Below are 21,467 nucleotides of genomic sequence, written 5' to 3'. Positions count from 1 at the left end.
TAAAAAGTGATGACACTGAGATTTAAGGTAGGGACTGGCTGCTTTCCACCTGGGGTGATCAGGAGTGGGATAGAGAAGTCTTATTACCCTCTTCTCATGAAAAGGGGTTCACACTGACTTTATTTTTTTAATTTAAATTTATTTTTTATAGGTGTTCAATTTGCCAACATATAGAATAACACCCAGTGCTCATCCCATCAAGGGTCCACCTCTCACACTGCCTTTAGACAACAACATCTGGAATCGTGACACTGTTCAGTACGTTTTACTGAGCACCTTCTACGAGCTAGGCACTATTCTAAATCCGGAAAAACAAATTACAATGCAAATTGCAGAATAGGAAGGAATGTTTGCAAACCTCTCTTTCACAGTAGGATTGAATCCAGAATATATAATGAACTCTTACAACTCAAAAATGAGGCAATAAAAAAATGGACAAAAGGTTTGAGAAGAGCTTCACAAAAGAAGCAAAGATATTTCAAGGGAAAAACACACACCCAGGTGTTTAACATTGTTCACCATCAGGAAATTGACAACGAAGAATAGGAAACTGCCACTATGCACAGTCCACACTGGCTAAAATAAAAAAGACTGACAACAACAAATGTTGGTGAGGGTGTGGAAGACTCAGACATTGCTGGTGGGAATGTAAAATTGTAGCACATTGTGGGGCGACAAGTGAGAAGTTTTCCAAAAATTTAAACACACCATACAGCCCCTCCAAGGTATTTCACCCAAGAGAAGGTACAAATTTATCTACAAAAAGACTTGTATTTGAACATCAACAGTAACTTTGGTTGTAATAGCTGATAATTGGAAACAACCCAAACATCCAACAATAAATGAATGAAAAACCAACTGTGGTATGTCCATACAGCTTAATGCTTTTCCACAATAAAAAGGAGTAAGCTACTGGTAAACACAACAACATGGGTGAATCTCAAAATAATTATGCTGGATAAAAAATATCAGGCCAAAAAAAAAAAAAAACACCTCCTATAGGATGTCATTTATATAAAGCTTTAGAAAATGTAAATTAATTTTTTAAAAGATTTTATTTATTTATTCATGAGAGACACAGAAAGAGAGAGAGAGAGAGAGAGAGAGGCAGAGACACAGGCAGAGGGAGAAGCAGGCCTCATGGAGGGAGCCCGACATGGGACTCGATCCCAGGTCTCTAGGATCACGCCCTGGGCCAAAGGCAGCATCAAACTGCTGAGCCACCAGGGCTGCTCTGTAAATTAATTTTTAATGACAAAAGACAATCAGCAGTTTTCTGGAGCCAGGAGTGAAGGGAGGGATAGATTGCCAAGGAGCAAGAGGAAATACAAGGGATGATGAAAATATTCTTTATCTCGATTATGGCAGATGCAAAATCCAAGTCCTCAGATGCTCAGGGTAATTGAATTGGGCCCATTACCCATTAGCAGCTTATTGGACATAATTATACCTTGAACAGTAGATTGAAATGAAGTTGAGAGATGGGTGGGTGCAGACAGCGAGGTACCTGCACTGGGCCATGTGAAGCCTGGTAGCTCAGAGGAGGGAGGGGTCAATCCTCCCACACAGATCCACCTGTGCACTTGCTCAGCCTGGGGCCAAGGGACTGTGGAGGCTGTGAGAAGAGGCCATCCTGTCCTAGATCTAGACAGTAGACAATTCTTGTTACTGTTTTTTTTTTTTTTTGGTACAATCTTGACATCAAAAAGTTTTCTTAAGCTTCCTTGTTTTTCTTTCCCCCAGGAACATATTTTTCAAAGATAATGAGGGAATTCCAAGTCCTTGGTAGAAACTTAATGTGCTCAGAACCTGGCCCAAGCTTCCTCTCTGGCTGGCCTCCTGCCTCTCCCTTCTGTTTCTCTCTACCCCTTTGCTCACCATTTGTACCCTGTGCTCCAGGAACATGGATCTCTGTGCTATTGCTCACACACTGCCAGCCCTTTTGGACTTCCATGATTTTATATGTGTTCTTCCTTCTGCTTCTTCTTGGCTCCCATTCTGCCACTGGGGCTGAAAGAGGCTGAGTGATGTGCACACAATCTCATAGATGGCCAGAGGCATCCATCCCACAGACATTTTCTGAGTGCCTAGTATGTGCCAGGCACTTGCTTGCACTGGGGATACAGTAGTGAAGAAAACATATTCCTTTCTCTCATGGCTCTTTCCTTCCAGAAGTGTGTATCACATTAGATGGTGACACACACTAAGAAGGACAACAGTATGAGGTGGGTGAGGCCAATGGGGAGGGGTCGGGTGTTGGACATCAGGAATGAGAGAGGGCCTCTCTGCCTCTTAGTAGGGACCAGAGGGAGAGAACCATGGATGTTTGGGAACTATTTTGGGTTGAGGGAATAAGAACTGCGAAGTCTTTGAGGTAAGAACATACATGGAGTCAAGATACGGAAAGGAGGCCAGTGTTTCTGCAGTAGATGGACAAGAGGAAGAGTGATAGAAGACACAAAGGGCCCCTGGGGTTCAGCTTGCAAAAGGCCCTGTGGTAAGGAATTAGATTTTAAACACAAGATGGAAAGACATTGGATGCTTTCCTGAAAAGGGGTATGACCTGACTTACATCATGTATTAGTTTCCTAGGGCTACAAAATTCGTTGGCTTGAAGCAACGGAAATGTATTATCTCACAGTTCTGGAGGCCAGGAGTCCAAAATGAAGTTGTTATCTCTCCCCAGAGGCTTGAGGGGAGAAACTTTCCTGCCTCTTCCAGCTTCCAGGGGCTCCTGGCACAGCATGGCTTGTGGCCTCACCACTCTTTTCTGTGCCTCTATCTTCCTAATGCCTTCTCCTCTGCATCTTCTCTTCTGTGTCTTCTAAGGACACGTGCCTTTGGATTTAAGGGCATAAGTTTACATTCACAGAGACTGGATATTAGGACATAGAGGCATCTTTTTTGAGGTGACCATTCAGCTCACCCCATATGGTAAAGAATTATAGTCTGTTTTGTGGAGAACAGTCTGTCAGCAGGCAAAGATGGAGACAGGGAGACCAATGCGGAGGCTCATGAAATTGTCCCAGTGATAGATTCTATGGCTTGGGGGAGGCAAAATGGGAGTGGTCAAAGTGGACACACGTATTATAGATATAGATCCAAGTCTGAATGAGGCTTGTGAGTGAGGAAGAGGTGACAAGGATTTCTCCAAAAATGGAAGGAAGTCCACACTAAAAAGGATGAAGATAATTGGGAGGAGCACACTGGGGGGTGTGGGGCAATCAAGAATGTAGCTTTGTATACATGTACATATTTTTTCCCTGCTAGACATCAATGTTGTGATATTAAGCAAGTCCTGGGTATATTGGTGGAATTCACAAGAGAATTTGGTGCTTTAGATGTAAATTGGTATATCTTCAGTATTGAGGGGATAAGATTGCCAATGGGGTAAGCATACAGGGAAAACAGAAGGTCAGAGAATGGAGTGTGGGCATTCTGGCATCGGGCCATCAGGAGAAGTTAGGAGAAAGCAGCAAGAGACAGAGAAGGAGCAGCCAGTAGTTGGAGAACCAAGAGTCAGCATTTGGATGGAAATCTGTCTGAATCCAGACTCCTTTCCCAACACTACATGAGAAGAAGGGCTGGATTCTAAATCTCTGTCTCTCCATTGGCTAGCACAGGGCCAACACAAAGCAGATGTCATCCACGTAACTGGCTTGTAATGGAAATGGTACTATGTAGACTGGAGCTTCTCCAAAGGCAGCACCCAAAGTGACTAGTGGTGCTAGTGGAAAGGAGGCAGGAAATAAGGCAGGACCCTGACTTTCTCTATCAGCTAAAGCGATCCTCAAGTTGGCATTTCAGGAAGCCCTCAGCCATCCCAGGTAGTCCCAGGCAGAAAGGCTGAAAAGGAAGCCAGCTGGGCAGAGGAAACGGATGTCTAGTATATAGGGTGGGAGGAACTAAAAGGCAGAAGAGGTTGGACAAGAACAGGGAGAAGAGATGTGACCATAATGAAGAGAAAAGTAGGGCTCAGGGGAGTGGAAAAAGAATGAAGCGGACAGAGCTGCCTTGGATGACACGGGAGTCGCATGACATGGCATAACCAGGCTGCTGGACCCATTCTGGTCTGGGTTCTACACCTTCACCTCAGTCTTCTCATCTGTAACTGGGACCGAACCCTGCTGTCCTCATAACTTTGCGATGAGAATCAAACAAGATTATGCCAGTGAAAATGCCTTGAAAAGAAATGCACTGAGATCTGGAAGGGGATCAGTTTTAGAGGAGGGATCATTTTCAGTAGCTTAGAAAGTGATCATCTACGAGAATGCTAGCTCTTACTACACCTGTCCAATCTTGTACAAAGGATGTATACAGACTTCCTAATCTGTGCCAAGCTCTGTGCCAAGCTTGGAGCGGGGGGGGACCAAAAAAGACCAGACAGGATCCTGACTCTCAAGGGATCCTTGACCAAGGGTGGCGGGGTTGGGGGAGGCCAGCTCAGCTTACTTATAATGAGTGTCTTACACCCTTCTAATATTTACCGAGGGCTTCGTCTGTCAGCGGTTGCACTCTTATAGGCTCAGAGGATATGGCAGTGAAGAGCAGAGTTTACTGGTGTATCCCAGGCTGAGGGCAGGGGGTGGGGAATGGTGAGATGGGTGGTGCAGGTGTCGTTATAGAGCTGAAGGAATCCAAGCTATGGGATATTGGCAGTTTGGGCATTACCTGGGAGTTGATAGAAATGCAAATTCTTGGCATGCTCCCTAGACTGACTCTCTCAGAATCTGCATTCTAACACAACTGCAGGTGATTTATGGGCACATGAAAATTGCAGGGGCATTGACACTATTGACATTTTGAACTGGCTAATTCTTTAATTTGGGGGAAATGGCCTGTGCATTGTGAGATGTTTAGGAGCATCCCTGGCTTCTACCCTCTAGAAGCTGGTAGCACCGCCTCCCTACCCTCCCACCCTAATTGTGAAAAACAAAAATATCTCCAGACATCGTCCAAATGTCCTCTGGAAGGCAAAACCACTTGTCATGGAAACCACAGGACTAGAGTGGGACTTCTTAAAATGCGGTCCTAGACTAACAGCATCTGCAGCACCTGGGTACTTGTCAGGAATGCAGATTCCCAGACTTCACCCAGACCCACTGACTCAGACACTCCAGAGGTGGGGCTGAGCAGGCTGTGTCTTAACAATCCTTCCAGGTGCTTCTGATGAATGCTGAAAAGTGGTTTTCATCCCTGGAGGCACAGAAGTTTTGAAAACTATATAATATCTGGGCCCCACTCCAAACCAATTACATCAGATCTCTAGGATTCAGTGACCCAGATGATTCGGATGCATAGCCCAAGTTTAGAACCAATCAAGACAAACACTGGAGAAGGGATTCACCAGCACTCAGAGAGATTGCCAATAGGAGAAGACCAGAACTTAAAGTCTCCTGACTTTAAGAGGTCCAGGGGCCTCTTCTCACCAGGAAGATGACAAGGTGACAGACAGCCTCTTGAACTGACTCCTGAGGAATTCCACACCCACAGGGCATGTTTAGACATATCTTTGATCAGGTGGCTCAGTGTGTGCAAAATGCTCTCGTTTCTGAGATGTTCTGTGACACAAATGCCCAGTGGGCTTCACAGATAGGTTTGAAGGAATTCACTGTGTTCATAGTTTTCTGAACACCAGCTAAAGGGTTCCGGACCCACATCTTCCTCTCTCTGTGTGCTGTCCCCATCCCCAACACCCTGAGGTTGGAACGTTTGCTGACTTCTTTCCACAAGACTCCATAGGTGATGTTGGCCTATCAGGAAACACCAGAAACGTCAACACTCATATAAAAATGTTTGTCACAGGTGATAACCCACATAGTCACTCAAGCACCACAGGACAAAAATAGGCAGAAGGAGCTTTTGAAATTCTTTAGGGGAAGATAGGCAGTAAGTGGGCTTCACACTCTTTCCTCAACATCCTCACACACTGTTAACAACAAGCTCAGAATATGGCCCCTGGTGAAGCCAGACATTGTCCATGGAGGGCTCTCGTGTTCTGTCATGAGCCGAGTCCAAACAGCTCACGGTCCACTCACATCCATCGTCTTAGTAATCATCATGATAATTCTGTGGAGAGGAATTTAGCTCCACTTTGCAGCTATGGAAGCTGAGGCTCAGAAAGCTCTTACTCCTCCTATTTGATCGGCCAATCGACACTTACTAAGTGCCAACCATTGAGGTTTGTGCCAGGCAATGGGCTATGGGATGGTTTTGGCCAAACTTCATAGAGCCTGTAGTCAAACGCAAAGGTCAGTAGATAAACAATGTGGTGTGGGTTTGTGCCAGTTGTTTTCTTTGGTCTCTTGGCCAGACCCATTCCATAATCTGCTCTGTGGTATTGGGGCTAGGAATCCTCCGGCCACATTTCCCAGACTCCCTTGCCGGCTGGCTTCGTCTTGGCTTCTGGTAGCAGGAGGGAATCGAGGAGTCTCTTCTCATTTTGTCCAGATCCTACAGTGGCAGTGGAGAGCTCCTGCTCCTCACAGATTGTGACACGACAAATAGCAGTTGTGCCTCGACGCTGCATTCTGAATCTCTTGGGGGTCCTCAACCCCAGACATGTGGTGTTCAGAGCATAGCCCAACAGGACTCTTCTCTGAACTTCTAGACTCTGGTACCCCCACCTCTTCCCCTTTACTCTCCTCGCGCTGGGGCTAGAAATGGCTGTCTGAAGTTACAAATCCCTGGGTTAACTCAGCATTGTTTCTTAAAAACCTTTTCAGTGCTTCAAAACCCATATAACAAATCTCCGGTATTAATACCCATCTATTTGGAATAACCCATGACGGCTTCTGGGCCTTGGCTGCACCCTGGTTGATCCAGGTAAGCCAAATTTGGGGAAGTCCTTCTTGAGAAGGTGGCAAAGCCAAGAAATAAAAAATGGCTGGGAGGTAGGTGGGTGAAGAGAGCATGGAAGATTATGTAGGGAAGAAGAGAAAACATGTGTCAAGGCCCAGGAGTGGGAGAGCAGATGGGCAGAGCTGGAGACTATGAAAATCCATAATGTGGGAGCCTCGGAGGCAGGGCGCTGGCCTCCCCTGGGGTGGGGGAGCCCTAGTGTGAACAGCCTCTCCTGGAGGCATGTGATGTGCTGCCCTGGCTTAGAGATCGTGTGGAAGGTGTTGGATCTCATCTCAGGGGTAATGGAGAATCATGGAAGGATTTTAAGCAGGAGAGGTACTCGGTGTGATTTGTTTGAAAAAGGCTATTTTATCTTGGGGTAGAGAATATGGGAGAGGGGCTAAATGGCAAAGGACAGCCAGTTAAGAGGTGGCTGTAGCAGTTTCTCCAGGAAGAGAGGGGGATGAATGCGGCTTTAGTGTGGGGTCACTCACTTTGTGACCTGGGATTGATCACTCCCTCTTTTCTGATCGACCGACTCTAAAATGAGGAGGTTAGACCAGACCTGGGATTCTCAGCTGGGGTATGAGCCCTATGCAGGGGGTGCCATGGATGGGACTTAGGGAGTCGAAGAGCCTCTGGGATTGCTCACAAATGCTTGGCCACCTGTTCACACATACCTTTCTCCCACAGGGAAAAGGCTCCCTGGCTCTCAATCCCTTCCCTGAGAGGCTAATTGTCCCAGAGTTTAAAAGCACTCATTTAAATGACAATCTCAAAATGCACTTGGGGCTCAAAATGTCAATGATTCCAAATCCCACGGCTTTCCAGGGAGTAATACACTGTTAACATTTCCCGCTGGCGCTGGCGTGAAAAGAGAGTGAGGAGGAGGGTGTCCTGCCCCAGTCCTGGAGGCCGAGCGCTCTCACCTGTGAGCTGCTCCGAGCACAGGTGGGAAGGAGATGCCTATCCCAGTACATTTTCTGAGCGGGAGGCTGGAGGGCACCATTTCACTGGGGCCTCACAGCCCAATAAGCTGACAGATGAAGGGACAGCCGTTGACACTGCTTTGCAACTGTCCAAAGGCTCCCCGAGGCCACCAAACCACCCTGCTGTCCTGCAGTAGCATCAGGGGCAGGTGTGGGGCCCCGGGAGCAACTGGCACTGGCCCTGCGCTGCCACCACCCGCCCCTGCCTTGCTCCTGGTCCCCGGCCCTCGCTTCCTCTGACCACCCAGTCCAATTCCCCTCTTCCAACACCACTGTGTTTTCTCTGGAAAAACAAAATCTAAAATCAGACTCATCCTCAATCTTATGAATTGAGGTCACTGGGTCCCGTCTCCAAAGGGAAATGTAGCTTCACGCTGCAGTGAGACTGGAGATTTTGTTCCTTTCCGAGAAAGTAGGTCAGGAACCAGAACGTTTAGGGGCTGCGGTCTTTTCGTGGTGCCCCCGGAGTCCCAGCAGGCAGGGCAGCAGCTGGCTCCTCCGAGTGTGTGCCCACCCCATCCCGCCTGTCCAGCCTGAGGGCGGCATCCTTCAACCCAGGCTGATGGCAAGAATACAAATGCCTTTCCTATGACTCCCGCATGCCCCATCTTGCTGGGATTTTTCAAATTTCTCTGTGGAAGCTCTTTACGGTCTGTGACCCTGGCCACTGCAGAGCCGAAAAGACAACAGATTTATGGGGGGCCGGGCGAGCAACAACCCAAGGATGAGTTTTCCCTGCTTTCAGTTGGTAATTTATTTTTAAATGATCTCTCTGTTATTTATGGGTCTCGGTGACTCTGATGGCCGGGGTGAACTGCATCTTATCAGACTAGCAAAACTAACCGGATTAAAGGGAAACCCTCACGTTCATCAAAAGGAGGATTCAGGGGGCTTCTTAGCGGTGCAGCTGGACCGGGCTGTCTCCTTTTGTCCTTGAACAGCGACATGGCTCAGGGCAAAGCCTTTGGGCCTTGGAGCCAAACACACTGGGGTCGGGGCCTCATTCGGTCCTCACCGAGGGCTCCTGCCTTGTCACACGTATGGTGATGACCAGGGGGACCATGGAAGGCATCCGGCAGGGCCAGCCTCGGGAAATGCTCTGTGGTCATCGTTCCCTCCCTTACCTCGCTCCCAGGCGGGAACACACAGGTCAAAACCCAGGAGGTAAAGACCATCATCTTTGGATGGGGTGTTAACAATTTCCGAATAGAAGTTCACACAATAAACTGGCTGAGCATCCTCACCCTGGTGACCATATAATATCCGCAGACAGCCAGGAGAGGATGGCAGTTTATTTCTTGCACCAAGATGAAGATCCGCTTCTACTCCGGCATAATTACAGTTTAGCGGGGCCTTGTCTGAGGCTGATGGTTTTCGCAAGTACACAACTGTCTATTGTTCTCCTGTAGCTCGTTACCATGGCGATCTAATTAAAGCAGCATCCGATGCTGCCAGCCCGGAGGCAGGGGCCGCGTGTGCAGCTCCTAGTGGTTGGGGGGGCGCGTGGCCTGCCCTCCTGAGGCCCTTCCCCAAATTCTGAAACGAGGCCTGGTTGTCCGGGATATGACCCAGAAAAATGTCTTCAGTTTCTGAAACGGGCTTCGAGTTAAATGCCACCCCCTGTGTGTTTTCTGAAGGGAAGCTGACGAGCAAGCGAGGTGCTGCAGGCTTGTTTTGTGACCTTGGGGAAGTTGCCTGATGCGGTTCATTCGCAGGTTCCTCGTGTGTCACCGGGTGACGATACCTGCTTGGTGGAGAAAAACAAAAGTCTGTGAAGGTGCCATGAATGAAAATGCGTGGGACTGGTTGCTTCCACCCTTCCTCATCATCTCTTTCAAATGGCAGCAACAGCGGAGTTAGGGACGGAGGGGGACCTTAAATGTCTAGCAGACTCATGTCCAGGGCAGAGCCCAAAGCACAAGTGCGAGACCCCTGTGGATTCGTGGTGATCTTCAAGGTGGGGACAACAGTGGCCGGCTCACATGGTCATGATACGGTGAGATTTCATCAAGTGCCTGGCGCACTCCTGGCCTACAGGAGGCTCTCAACGAATGCCAGGCCATTGGAAGGACCACTCAATCCCCTACCCCTTGCAGGGGCCAGTGGCTAGCATTTTATGCACGGGTATGCCTTCTAAGTGGGGAAGAACATGGGCTCTGGAGGAATTATTTAGGCTTCAAGTCCTAGTGAGTGTGACCCTGGGCAAGTCACTTAATTTCTTTGGATTGCCAGCCCTGTGTGTAAATTGAGAACCATAAATAATGGAGCTGGGGCTATGGGAATGGCAAAAGTGGTACATACCTGGAAGACACCTGACACTGAGTCAGAGGTTAATGACCATCCTCCAGCTCCATAGGTGCCTGGAGTGCGATAAGCCTCCCTCACTCTCTGAATACGGCTCTCAGCTCTTTCAGATCAAGAGCATGTTCCCGTTTAATGAGCTAGGTGCCAACGTACGCAGGGGTCACCTGCTTTAATCCTAGCATCATCCTAAAATGGGAGTACCATTGTTACTCCAGTTTTCAGAAGGATAGATGTGAAGAGATAAGGTGACGTGTCCCTGGTACAGTGCTTGTAGGTAGCAGAACAGGGACTTGAGTGTGGCCGGTCACCCCAAGCTCCTGCTTTTTCTTTTTCTTTCTTTTTTTTTTTTTAAAGATTTATTTATTTATTTATTTATTTATTTATTTATTTATTTATTTAATTTATTTATTTATTCATGATAGACACAGAGAGAGAGAGGCAGAGACACAGGAAGAGGGATAAGCAGGCTCCATGCTGGGAGCCCGACGCAGGACTCGATCCCAAGACTCCAGGATCATGCCCTGGGCCAATGGCAGGCGCTAAACCGCTGAGCCACCCAGGGATCCCAAGCTCCTGTTTTTTCTTAACCACTATTCTCTGCTGCCACTCACTGGATTGTCATTGCACATCTGGGTACCTGGCACCAGTATTCTCATTTAAGTGGGTGAGCAAAGATCTAAAGAGAGGTCACTTCTGTCCGGGAAGCAGCGGCCAGTCAATAGCAGAGATGGGACTTCCATGTTACCCTCCTCCCAAGTTCAAGGGCGTATGCTCTCCTATCTCACTGCCTGACTCCAGCCCTATGGACCATCACTGATACTGGCAAGCTCTCCATTTAGCCACCTGCCAATGTCTTCCCCCTGCCTCTTCTCACTGCCTCCCCTAGCCGTCCCCCAACACCGGGCGCGTCAGGCACTGCAGCGTGGACATGTGCTACTGATTATTTACAGGGCTCTACAAAGGCCGGGTCTCTTTCCTTATAGCCAGAACAGCTCAACACCTCGTCCACCCACCGCAGCCCTCATTTCCTTTTTATGAAGATTGGAGAGCAAAAAACATTTCAAAGGCTACCCATTAAACGAACCCTGCCATGCCCATAACCACAGAGCACCTTTGGGGAGCTGGGGAGCTGGGGAGCTGTAGAGTCGGTAACTGACAGGCCGGCACATGTGTTCTTTACAATCCTGCACTTCTTCTCCCGAGATACTGGCTGCTTTCCCTCAGTTCTTGAGGCTCTGTATTCATCCCATTCAGTCCAAGGGATGGAGCTATGGCTCCAATGGCATGTTTCAAGCTGGTTTCTACTAATCAGACACTCCCACCTGGGGGCCCCTATTACCCCAGAGGCCAGGACAATGTGCTCATGGCCCTGAGTGGCAGCTTTAATGAGAAAGACTAAGTTCTACACATCTAACTGCTCACCTAAGCCCGATTGTCCTAGATCCCCTCAATATCTCATGAACCTTCCCTTTCTTCCCATCCCATCTCTACCGCCTCAGTTAAGATTTAACATCTTCCTTCTGGGATGTTACAATAGTCTTATAAAGATTTCCTATCCTCCAGCAGCACCCCTCATGTCAATCCACCCTATCCATGGTGGCCTATGGAATTGGCCTAAGACACACAAGTCTTTGCTACCGTATTTAAAATCTTTTAATGACTCCGTGTTGCCTCAGCACAGTTAAATTCCCCTAGGCTGGCATATAAAACCTCTCTGATGGGGTCTTTTGTTTATTTTGCCAAGCCTGACCTAGCTTAGCCTCTTTGTTCTAGCAACACCTAAGAGTATGGAGTTCCCTGTACTCACTAAACCTTTTTTTTCCAACCTCCATACCTTCGCTCGTGCCGTGTGCTCTGGTGTGATGGCTTTCCAAGTACTACTTTATGCCACTACTTCTACTTACTCTTCAACACACAGCTCAGGCTTCCCCTCCAATGGATAATGGCCTCATGGTCACCCAAGTTCACAGCACCCTCCCGTTCCACGCTTCTCTACACTTGTGGGCCTCCTACACAGCACACATTCTTTTCTACCCTCATGATCTGATTTCTCATGTTTCTCCTCTGGCAGGATGATGGACTTCTGAGAGTAGGAACTCTATGTTATTCATTTTTTTGTCATTCTAGCATCTCACTCAGTTACTGGCTCAGAGTAGACACTCAATAAATTCTGTTGAACTGAGCCAAGACTGAGTTGGCTCAGGGGAAAAGGAACAGCTGGCAGTCTAAGGAGAAGATCTTTATCATTTCAGGCTCAACTATGTGTTTCATTGATCTTGAATAAGAAACCAATAAAAGAGTTCACACATTACTGCTTCCTGGGAGGCTGGTGTTTGACAAAACAGCAGAGTGTGTATGTGTGTGATTTTTATCATCCAAACCTCATCCAACCAAGAATGGGCTGAGTCTTGCAGGATTTGGATCACATGCCTTAATGTGTGTCTCAGGGTCGGAAGCATGTTCTTCAACACTTCCATTACTTACCAGAGGAATGCTGAATTCCCTGGGGTGGCAAATTTAGAGCTCAGCTTAATAAAATCAACATATAATGAGCATCTAGTTTGAGCTAGGCATGGGGGAAGGTCCTGGGAGACAAGAGTGAATCATACTGATCTCTGCCCACCAAAGTTCATGGTTGAGATGCAGGTGCTACAATCAAGGGAAATCTAAGAGGCTACAGGAAGCCTTCAAGTCAGACTGTGTGGTCTAGGGGAGGGTGCTCCCACACTCGTTTTCAAAGGGCTGCTTGAAATAAGCTGTGCCTATGTGCCATGTGCTTTGAGAGGCGACAGGCAGCCCAGGCTGCTCCATGCACACAGAGGGATTCACGCTGCATCTTCCAGTGGTCTCTGAGTTTCTCTTAGAACCTGGCTTCCAGGCTGCTCTGTTCGACAGAGTCTTTGGTGATGCTACTCCAGGAATCACCCTTCAAAGCATGCCTTATGGATCATTGCTCTTGAAGCAAATGGAAGCATTTTGCAGCTGTAGCCTGTGAAGTGGAATGATGATGATGGGGGGCAGGAATCCAGGGTTCCAGGACTAACTTTATCATAGAAGAGTTGTATCACTTTGAATTAGTCTTCTTCACCTCTCAGAGCCTCAGCTTCCCCATGTGCACAACATCATCTGACTCCTATGGCCTTTGGGGAGATTTAATAGCAATCTTCTTACAGCCAGGTTCTCTGCAGGGAAGACCCTGCTGGGCTGGGCATCAAGTCTCAGCTTGGGATGAGAGGAGAGCCTGAGGTTTGGGGCACAGAGGCTGAGGGTGGGGGTGGGGAGTGGTTGTACCTGGATTCTTGCATGGGGCAGGCAGGGCTGCGAGTCGCTGGGAGCTACTGCAGCTTGGACAGTCGCTGCAGACACAAAGCCTCAGAATTACCCTGCAATGCACACAGGTCACGAAGCAATAAAACGCCTTTTAAAATGTCATCTGCTGAACTGCAGATTCCAACTAATAAATCCCAGTGACCTGGAGGTACCTGGGGGTCAGACATTTGCAAAATGGCCCCTGGAGCTGCCCTGCTCCCTGGAAGATGAGCCTGCTTTATGAGCTTGCTGTTTGATGGTTGCCATAGGGGCCAGCGCATCCACACTGAGTTGAAGGGGGCAGGGGGGGATGGGAGGGGGACAGAGAGACTCAGAGACATCTTGTAATTAACTCAATGTCCCAGTGAATCACTTGTCAGCACCCACAGTTTGGGGGAAATGGGGAGCTGCAGCTTCCCAAAGGACCAGGTCTGTAATCTGTAAAACAATGTGATCACCATCTGAGTCAGAGGCTAGGGAGACGGGCTGGCTCAGTTTTCAGAGAGTAAAGGAAATAAAGAGAAAAAAGAGACAATGATTGATAGCAACAGGGAGGAAGCCAAGACAGAGAGGCACCTCTGACCTTCTGGGAATGGCGTTGAGTCATTTCACCTGTCTTATCTCCCCTCACCTTCCAGGAGCTCTTGGAAGAGGCACCCTAGCCCCCTCTTTGCCCAGATGGTGAAAGTGAGGCTCTAAGAGCATGTTCCGCCGTGAGAGGGCCCTCCTGAGAAGAGGTAGAGAGGTGATCCCCATCTGGATCTTTCTAGCTCTTCCCTAGTACCTGCCAGTGTGAGGGCCATTTTTGCTCATGCTCAGAACAGCCCTCTCACCCAGGGAAGAGAAAGGCCATTCCTTCTGCTGTACAGATGAAGAAGCAGAGGTTGGGGAGGTGAAGAGAATCACAGAAGGCTTCGTGGCCCAAACCAGCTTTGGAAAGTGGGGTATGGAGTGTCATACGCTGCCAGAGCAGTGAGCATGGGCCTGTGTAGCATGCACCTGAGGTTTGCCGGGTCCACAGAAATAGCTCTGTGGCTAGAATATAATTTTCCATGGTCTCTGGAAAGCTGTGAGGCTCTTGTGCCTGTGTTACTACACATAGAATTTCAGGCTGTCACAAAATCACCTTCATAGGGCACTCCCAGATGCACTCTTTAAAGACAGGTGTCTCCTTCTGCTGACACTGAGGGATGGGCCACTGTCTTGCCATAGCTTCTGTCTCCAGACACTTGCCTTGCTGAGCGCCTTGGCCAGGTCTCATTGCCCTCTTACACGTCACCTCATTCCTTCTGCTATGTCTTAAGACACCCTCTTCCTCTCATCCTTCCCACTTCCCATGGCCTGGTGAATCCTGCCTCACCTTCAGGGCCTACTCCAAGCCCTAACACCTCCAAGGAGCCCATCTGGATGGCTAAATCTCTGAATCCCCCTTACATGATTAACTACCAAATGAAAACAATCCATCCTCTTTTTCTAGAAGGTACTGAGACTCATGATAAGAATATGTACCGATTTATATACCGCCTATGTAATTTATATAGAAACTGCTTGTTTTCTCATGACTTCATAGTCCTTACCTACTAAGTTTGCAATCTCTGGCATATTCATGCTGTGTTGACCAGCTCTAGATGGGTGAGTTTGCTGTGAAGACCAGGACAAAAGAAAAGGAAAACTGACCACATCTCAGTGTGCGGATGTGCTATCATTGCGATGCTTTATGTTGACTATGGAAAGTGATGAAATCAGTCCTCAAATTGGAGCCTGATTGTTGCAACCAAATGGAACCCAGAGTTGGAGGCTCTGGCTTATTTGAATAGTCATGGCTCATAGAATATTGGAAAATGTTGTATTTCTAGCACAGAAGCATCCACTATGTGACTCTTTGGTTTTCTGCCTTTATTCTAGTCTTTGCCAATTCAGTTAGAGAGACAACTCTTTTGGGGCTGGAGGGTCAGCTATGCAGGATCTGTCTCCCCTGGGACCCAGGGGTCCTCCATACACTCTGGGTGGGGTTCTCCTTCATTGCTCCTTCAAAAGGGGACTGAGAACAGTTGATCACAGTGGCCCTTCCTAGTGGAAGTGACAAAGGTGTAGGGATGCATTGCAATTTGTATGTAAATATCTATGGCGCAAAGCTGACTTTGCCACAGGGAGATATTGATGGGGCCTTAAAGATAGTGACCCAGCTCATTAATGGTGAATTATTACAGGGTTTCTGAAGCAGTCCTCAGGACCTTTTCTTTCAGAGCATAAATAAGAAATTCATTCAGAGCATAAATAAAAAATTGTGGGGAGTAGTGGGCCAGCCCTTCAGCTTCTGTTCTAGTTGGTAGAAACAGATTTTCCCCCATCATCTGTCTGTGACTGGAGGCTTTGAGGTCATTGGGCCCAGGGTCTGGGTGTGTGATCCCAGACAGAGCACCACTTTTAAGTTCTGAAGTAAAATAAATAGAGTGGGAAGAGTCCATGATATGGACCCAGAGGGGCCTACATTTTAGACTAAGGATTTAGTTTGGGCAGGTCATTTACTCTTTTGTTAGCTCAGTTTTCTCACCTGCAAAATGAAGGTAAAGATGCTACCCCACTGGGTGGGGTAAACATGAATGCAGAGAGCTTTTGCAAAAGCTCCTTGCAGATAATAGCTCCTTAATAAATTTTGGCCCACACTCTGAAACCACCATCATCATCAACATACGTATAATTTCCATAATTTTGCAGATTGTTCAAATATTTATAAAGACATACTGGATTCTAAAGACATCACTGGCTGTCTCTCCTTAGACCTGGATGGTTGATGACTTAGTCACAGGACTTTCAAAAGCCGATGGAGTCCAATGTGAAGAAGATTCCCAAGTAAGGCCACCTCTTCCAGAAAGCTTTCTCCTACTAGTCTAGCCTGCTTCCCTCTACTTTCTCATCTGTTTGTATTGCTTTTGTGTTTTCAGCAGGACCACAAATCATTTCATGGATCTGGATTTAATGTGAGAAGACCTAGATCCTAGGGAGCTCACCTACTTACTGTGATCTTGGCAAATCACTGAAACTCCCAAAGCCTGTTTCCACATATGTGAAATGGGGATGACAATACTTGCTTCTTTGCGTTGCAGTAAGGATCAAAACAGATCGTGAGTTGCTTGCAAAAGCCCAATTTCTGGGTCTAGTAGCTGCTGCTGAAGCTCCTAAGGATGACACTCAAAGCTCTCCCTACCAGAATTCTTAGTTCTGTGGCCCACTTTCCTTCCCTTCATCCAATGTTCTAGACAAATCACATCATTCCACAGTCCTCTAAACATCTTCTGTACATTTCAGACTCCTCTTCTGTGCTGTTGCTTCTCTATGTAACTTCCTTTTTTTTCCTAGGCTTCATCTGAACATCTTGGAGCTATGTCAGTCCACCCTCAGTGGAGAAGGCCCTCCTTTATCATCCTGTCATCGGAGACTGCTCTCTTCACGGATCCCCACCAGCACTGCTCCTCACCCTGTGAGGATGGGGTCCGGGGTGAGGGATGTTAAGCTTGGTGAGGGGGAACCTCCTGGGTCCTAACTGGTGATAGGTAATATGAACATCTCGGTAAGTACCGACTACATGCTAGATTCTCTGACAGGTGCTTTTTCAATGTTGTTTCTCATCCTCAAAGGCCAATGCTACAACCCCAATTCACCACAAAGGAAGCAGAAACTTAAAATCAGAGGGACTTGCCTATTTGCAGATGGTGGAAACATGGAGCCAGGTTTGGAATTCAGGTCTGTGTGTGAGGCTCTAGAGATCCCACTGTTTGTTCAGCGGCATGAGGAAGAACAGAGTTTGTTGGGTGGGCATTCAAGGAGAGGGTGCCTGGGGGGTGAACCTGGGTGGCTCAGTCAGTTAAAGCCTCTGCCTTCAGCTCATGATCTCAGGCTCCTGGGATCAAGCCCTGCGTTGGGCTCCCCACTCATCGGGGAGTCTGCTTCTCCCTCTCCCTCTGCCTGTCGATCCCCTTGCTTGTGCTCCCTCCTTTCTCTCTCTGTCAAAATAAATAAATAAAATCTTTTAAAAAATATAAAAAAGAAAGGGGTACCTGAGTGGCTCAGTTGGAAGAGCACTGACTCTTGATTTCAGGGTTGTAGGTTTGAGCTCCATATTGGGTGTAGGCATTACAAACAAACTTTACAAAAAGAAAGAAGAAAGAAAGAAAGAAAGAAAGAAAGAAAGAAAGAAAGAAAGAAAGAAAGAAAGAAAGAAAGAATCTTTCAACTCCATAGACAGATACTCTTCCTAATTACAAGAGCTGCTCCTCCCGCAGACAGATAGACTTTCAAGATGGTGAGTTGCCCAACACTGGGGTGTGCAAGCAGAAGTCACAACCCACTGGTGGGAGCTGCTGTGGAGATTTGGGTCTTTTGCAATCACTAAGCTAAATCAAATCACAAGAAGTGCTTTGTTCTCTCCTGGACCTGACTGCTTACAGAATTGCACTGTCTCTTCGATTGACGCCCAGAGCCAGCTAGCTCACGGGCTCAGGGCTCAGACTCACTCCTGCCCTCCCACAGCCACCCGGTCTACATAGCGAACCTCGGAAGCTAATGGACAGGCCCCTAATATGGTTGTTTTTCCAGCACCTTGACTGCTGGATCTCAGGCCTGTGCTCTTGGGAGTAAAAGCCGCCTCTAGACCGATGGCCCGGGTGCCCCCTGTACTCACCAGAGTAGGACCTGGGCCCCCCACCCCCACCTGCCCCAGAGCTCTGTCTCCGGAATGGTCCCCGAAAGACAGGCCCCACAAGAGGAGGCTTTGGCGGCCCTGATTGCATGACAAACACCACACATATTGAAACACTCTGGCAGTTTCCCGGTGCCCCCAGTCAGAGCCTGACCCCTGTGACCTCCAACATCTTATTAAAGCCCCTAGAGCCCCACGTCTCTGCGAGGGAGAGAAGGAAGCAACTCCGGCACTCATTCTCTTCCCTAATTCATTCAAGTAAGCCCGGCTGAGTGGGGCCTGGGTCTTTGATGTTCACGTCCTCTAATTGGAAGGAAGTGAAGTGTTAGCCTGTCAGCCTTTTAGTCTCTCATCAAATACTTTAAGAGGTATCCGCACAGTGCGGTTCTCACACTGGTGCCGAGAAAGCCTGGAGTGGACTGCTTTTTGTTAAAATGTTTAAACTTTGCATCTGTCTAACAGAAAGCTCCATACAGATGTCCCAGTTCCCGGTGGGCTCTGGCCCTCCCTCCCCCCTCCCCCTCCCTCCCGGCTCCTGCCTCCGGTCTGGGGGTCTGGGGAGGACTCTGTTGCGGGGCCCACAGCGCTGGCCCACCTGCCCGCCCGCCCCGAGCTGCTCGGAGTGGGGCGAGGAAGGTGGCGGTGGCGGCAGGAGCTAATTACTGACCCCAGACGCAGGCCTGCGAGCTCCTGGTTGGGGCCTCCCTCTGTGGAGCCCCTTTGATCTCTCTGTTTGGAATTGTGTCACTCCCCAGGAATGCTGCTCCCCCAACCCCCATCTCGGGGAATCGCAGCGTGTACCAGCCAGAAGAGACTTCCAGTAACCCTTTAGTCTCACCCCCCTGCCCCCCTTGTGTGACAGCCAGCCAGAGACCAAGCCCAGAAAGGGAAAGTGACCGGCCCAATGTCATTCCTCATTGTCCTGGAACCTGTGGCATGACCCAGGGCTCCTGGCCCCCCCAGAGGGTCGGATTCTGCGCAGACCTCAGTGCCTCTCTTTAGGAAGAGGGCAAGGACTGGCATTGTTGGATTTGAGGGGCTGGATTTACATATAATGCATTACCGTGCCTACTGCTGTGGTGGGCCACAGCCCAGTGGAAGCCAGCTGGTGGGCGGATCCTGGTGGAAGAGGGTCTTTCCTCTAATTGGGAGACCCCCTCCCCATGTGGCTACAGAAAAAAAAAGAGGGAGGGAGAGAGAGATAGAGGAGGGGTGACAGAGTGCCTGGGGTAGGGGCCGCCCGTGCACAGGCAGCCAGCAGTGGGCCAGGGGGAGGGCAAGAGGCCAAGGTGTTGGCAGAGGAAGGGGGAGCAGAGGAGCAGGGCATGCCTGGGTCTCCAAACTGAAAGTGGTTTTCTTTCTCCAGGTGCATAGGGAATGGTGGGAGTGATGGCGGGGGGTGCTTTTGGGAAGCATTGACCACTTGGGACCTTGCAAGACCCTCAGACCAGCCTCCGGGGCCCCAGTGCTCCTGTGCTCTGCTTGGATGTGGATGGAAACGGGATATTGCCAGGTCAAGCAAAGACTGAGTGCAGGGTGCTCCTGAGAATTGCTTTTATGGATACAGGCAGTGCCTACTGAGAAATCTGTCCGTGTTGATGGACAGAATGGTAAAATTCCCACCCAGGGGGCTCGTGGGGCCACCTGGGCCATTGCGACTCAGTAGAAAGCACCTAATATTTAATAAATACAAAATAAATATAATCTCTTAACCTTTTGTTTTGATTCCCCGCTGTTAGGAGACACCAGGCTCTGGGAAGACCCCGGTCAGAAGTCTAAATTAAAATATAAGGCGTTAAAATCTGAAACAGTACAAATTCATCCAATTTATACCTTGTCCTAAGGACCCCCCCACCCAAGTAAGGTGACCTTTCGGGGGATAAATGTAAATATGGCTTGATTATTGGTCTTCAGGGAATTCATTTATTTATTCAAAACATACTCGTCGCACTCCTCTTAGAGGCCGGAATGGTACACCTTGTATACCATTTTCTCTTCGGTGAGTTTTTTATATCATTAATGTCTCCATCACAGGGAAAGGGAGGAGCTAATGTTCTCTGTTCTGAGAGTGGGAATCAGAAGTAGGAAAGCAGGGTTGTCATCTCCTCCAGGGACCTTCTGATAGATGCCGGTCATGCCCGCCTGCCTCCACTTGTCTGAATACAGTTTCTATTTTAGACACCATCTCTGCTCTGCTTCACCGGGGCTTCACTCACATGTAGTAAGTCATGCATTCAGCCCCGTTCCAGGCTCCAGCAGGGTAACAGACGGGCTAAAATAGAACTCTGAGCTCAATGTCAGCTCACACCAAGAGAACCCTCAAGTCAACTCACTTCACTGGAAAACCCAGGGCTTGAGTGTAGATCCCAAATCTGCTACTTTTGTTTCTGAAATCTTGAAGACTAAAGTTTGGAGAAGAAGTCAGGGAAGGCCAAGTATCCATTGGGTAAGGGACCCGGGCAGGGCGCATTGGCCTGACCAGGGAGCAGGCCTCCGAACAGTCCAGGAGATCTTTCAATCTGATCTATATTCACTTCTGGCAAACCACGCCATCTCCATGAAGAAACTCCCAGAACAAAAGCCCCTGTTAGTGAAGCTTGCCTTCTCCAGGTTTGGAGAAGGCCTAGTACACTGGCCAGAGCCCCGGCTGAGGGCTCAGAGGACTGGGCTAGCGTCTTAACATCCCAAATGCGTGTTTCTAAGTCGAGCATTTAGAAAATGAAGCTATTAGACCAGATTAGCTCTAAGATCTGTTCCAGAGTGAATGTTTCATGATATTATGGGAATACCAGAACACATGGAATAGTTTAATTATCATTACTAAATATAATAGTCCCCAGGTTGCCAAGTATTTGAATAAAAACAGAAAGAAGGGGCCCTGTTGCCTAAGCCTACGCTTATGAAGTCCCATGTCATTTTCAGATTATTCAAATTTACTTGAATACTCTGTGTCACCATAACCTAACCTTTATGTTAGGTTCTTGTGACGTTCCTGTGAAGTTGACCTTATCACCACCTTTCCCAGGTGGGGAACCAGGCCTGGGAAGAAAGGGCTTAGCTTCCAATCTCCCAGCCAGACACTGCTTGGGCTGGAGCCCAGAGTCCTGACCCCGGTACCACACCCCCCGATGGAGCACCCCCCATCTAGACTCCTGCCTGATGGCTGCTTCAGGGTGGGATCTAAGAGCTGCCTCTTCACTCACTGGACTGCACTTTTCACTTTGTGTGGCTGTTTGCATGTTGGAGGCAAAGCGGTGAGTTATTCTTTTTTCTTCAAGGTGGCACATAATAACTGCGGGGAGGGTCAGATCCTTTTCTTGGAG

Source organism: Vulpes lagopus, chromosome 5 (genome assembly GCF_018345385.1).
Source record: "Vulpes lagopus strain Blue_001 chromosome 5, ASM1834538v1, whole genome shotgun sequence".
Classification (NCBI taxonomy): Eukaryota; Metazoa; Chordata; class Mammalia; order Carnivora; family Canidae; genus Vulpes; species Vulpes lagopus.
The sequence above is the reverse complement of the archived record's forward strand: the minus strand, read 5'-3'. Positions refer to the sequence as shown.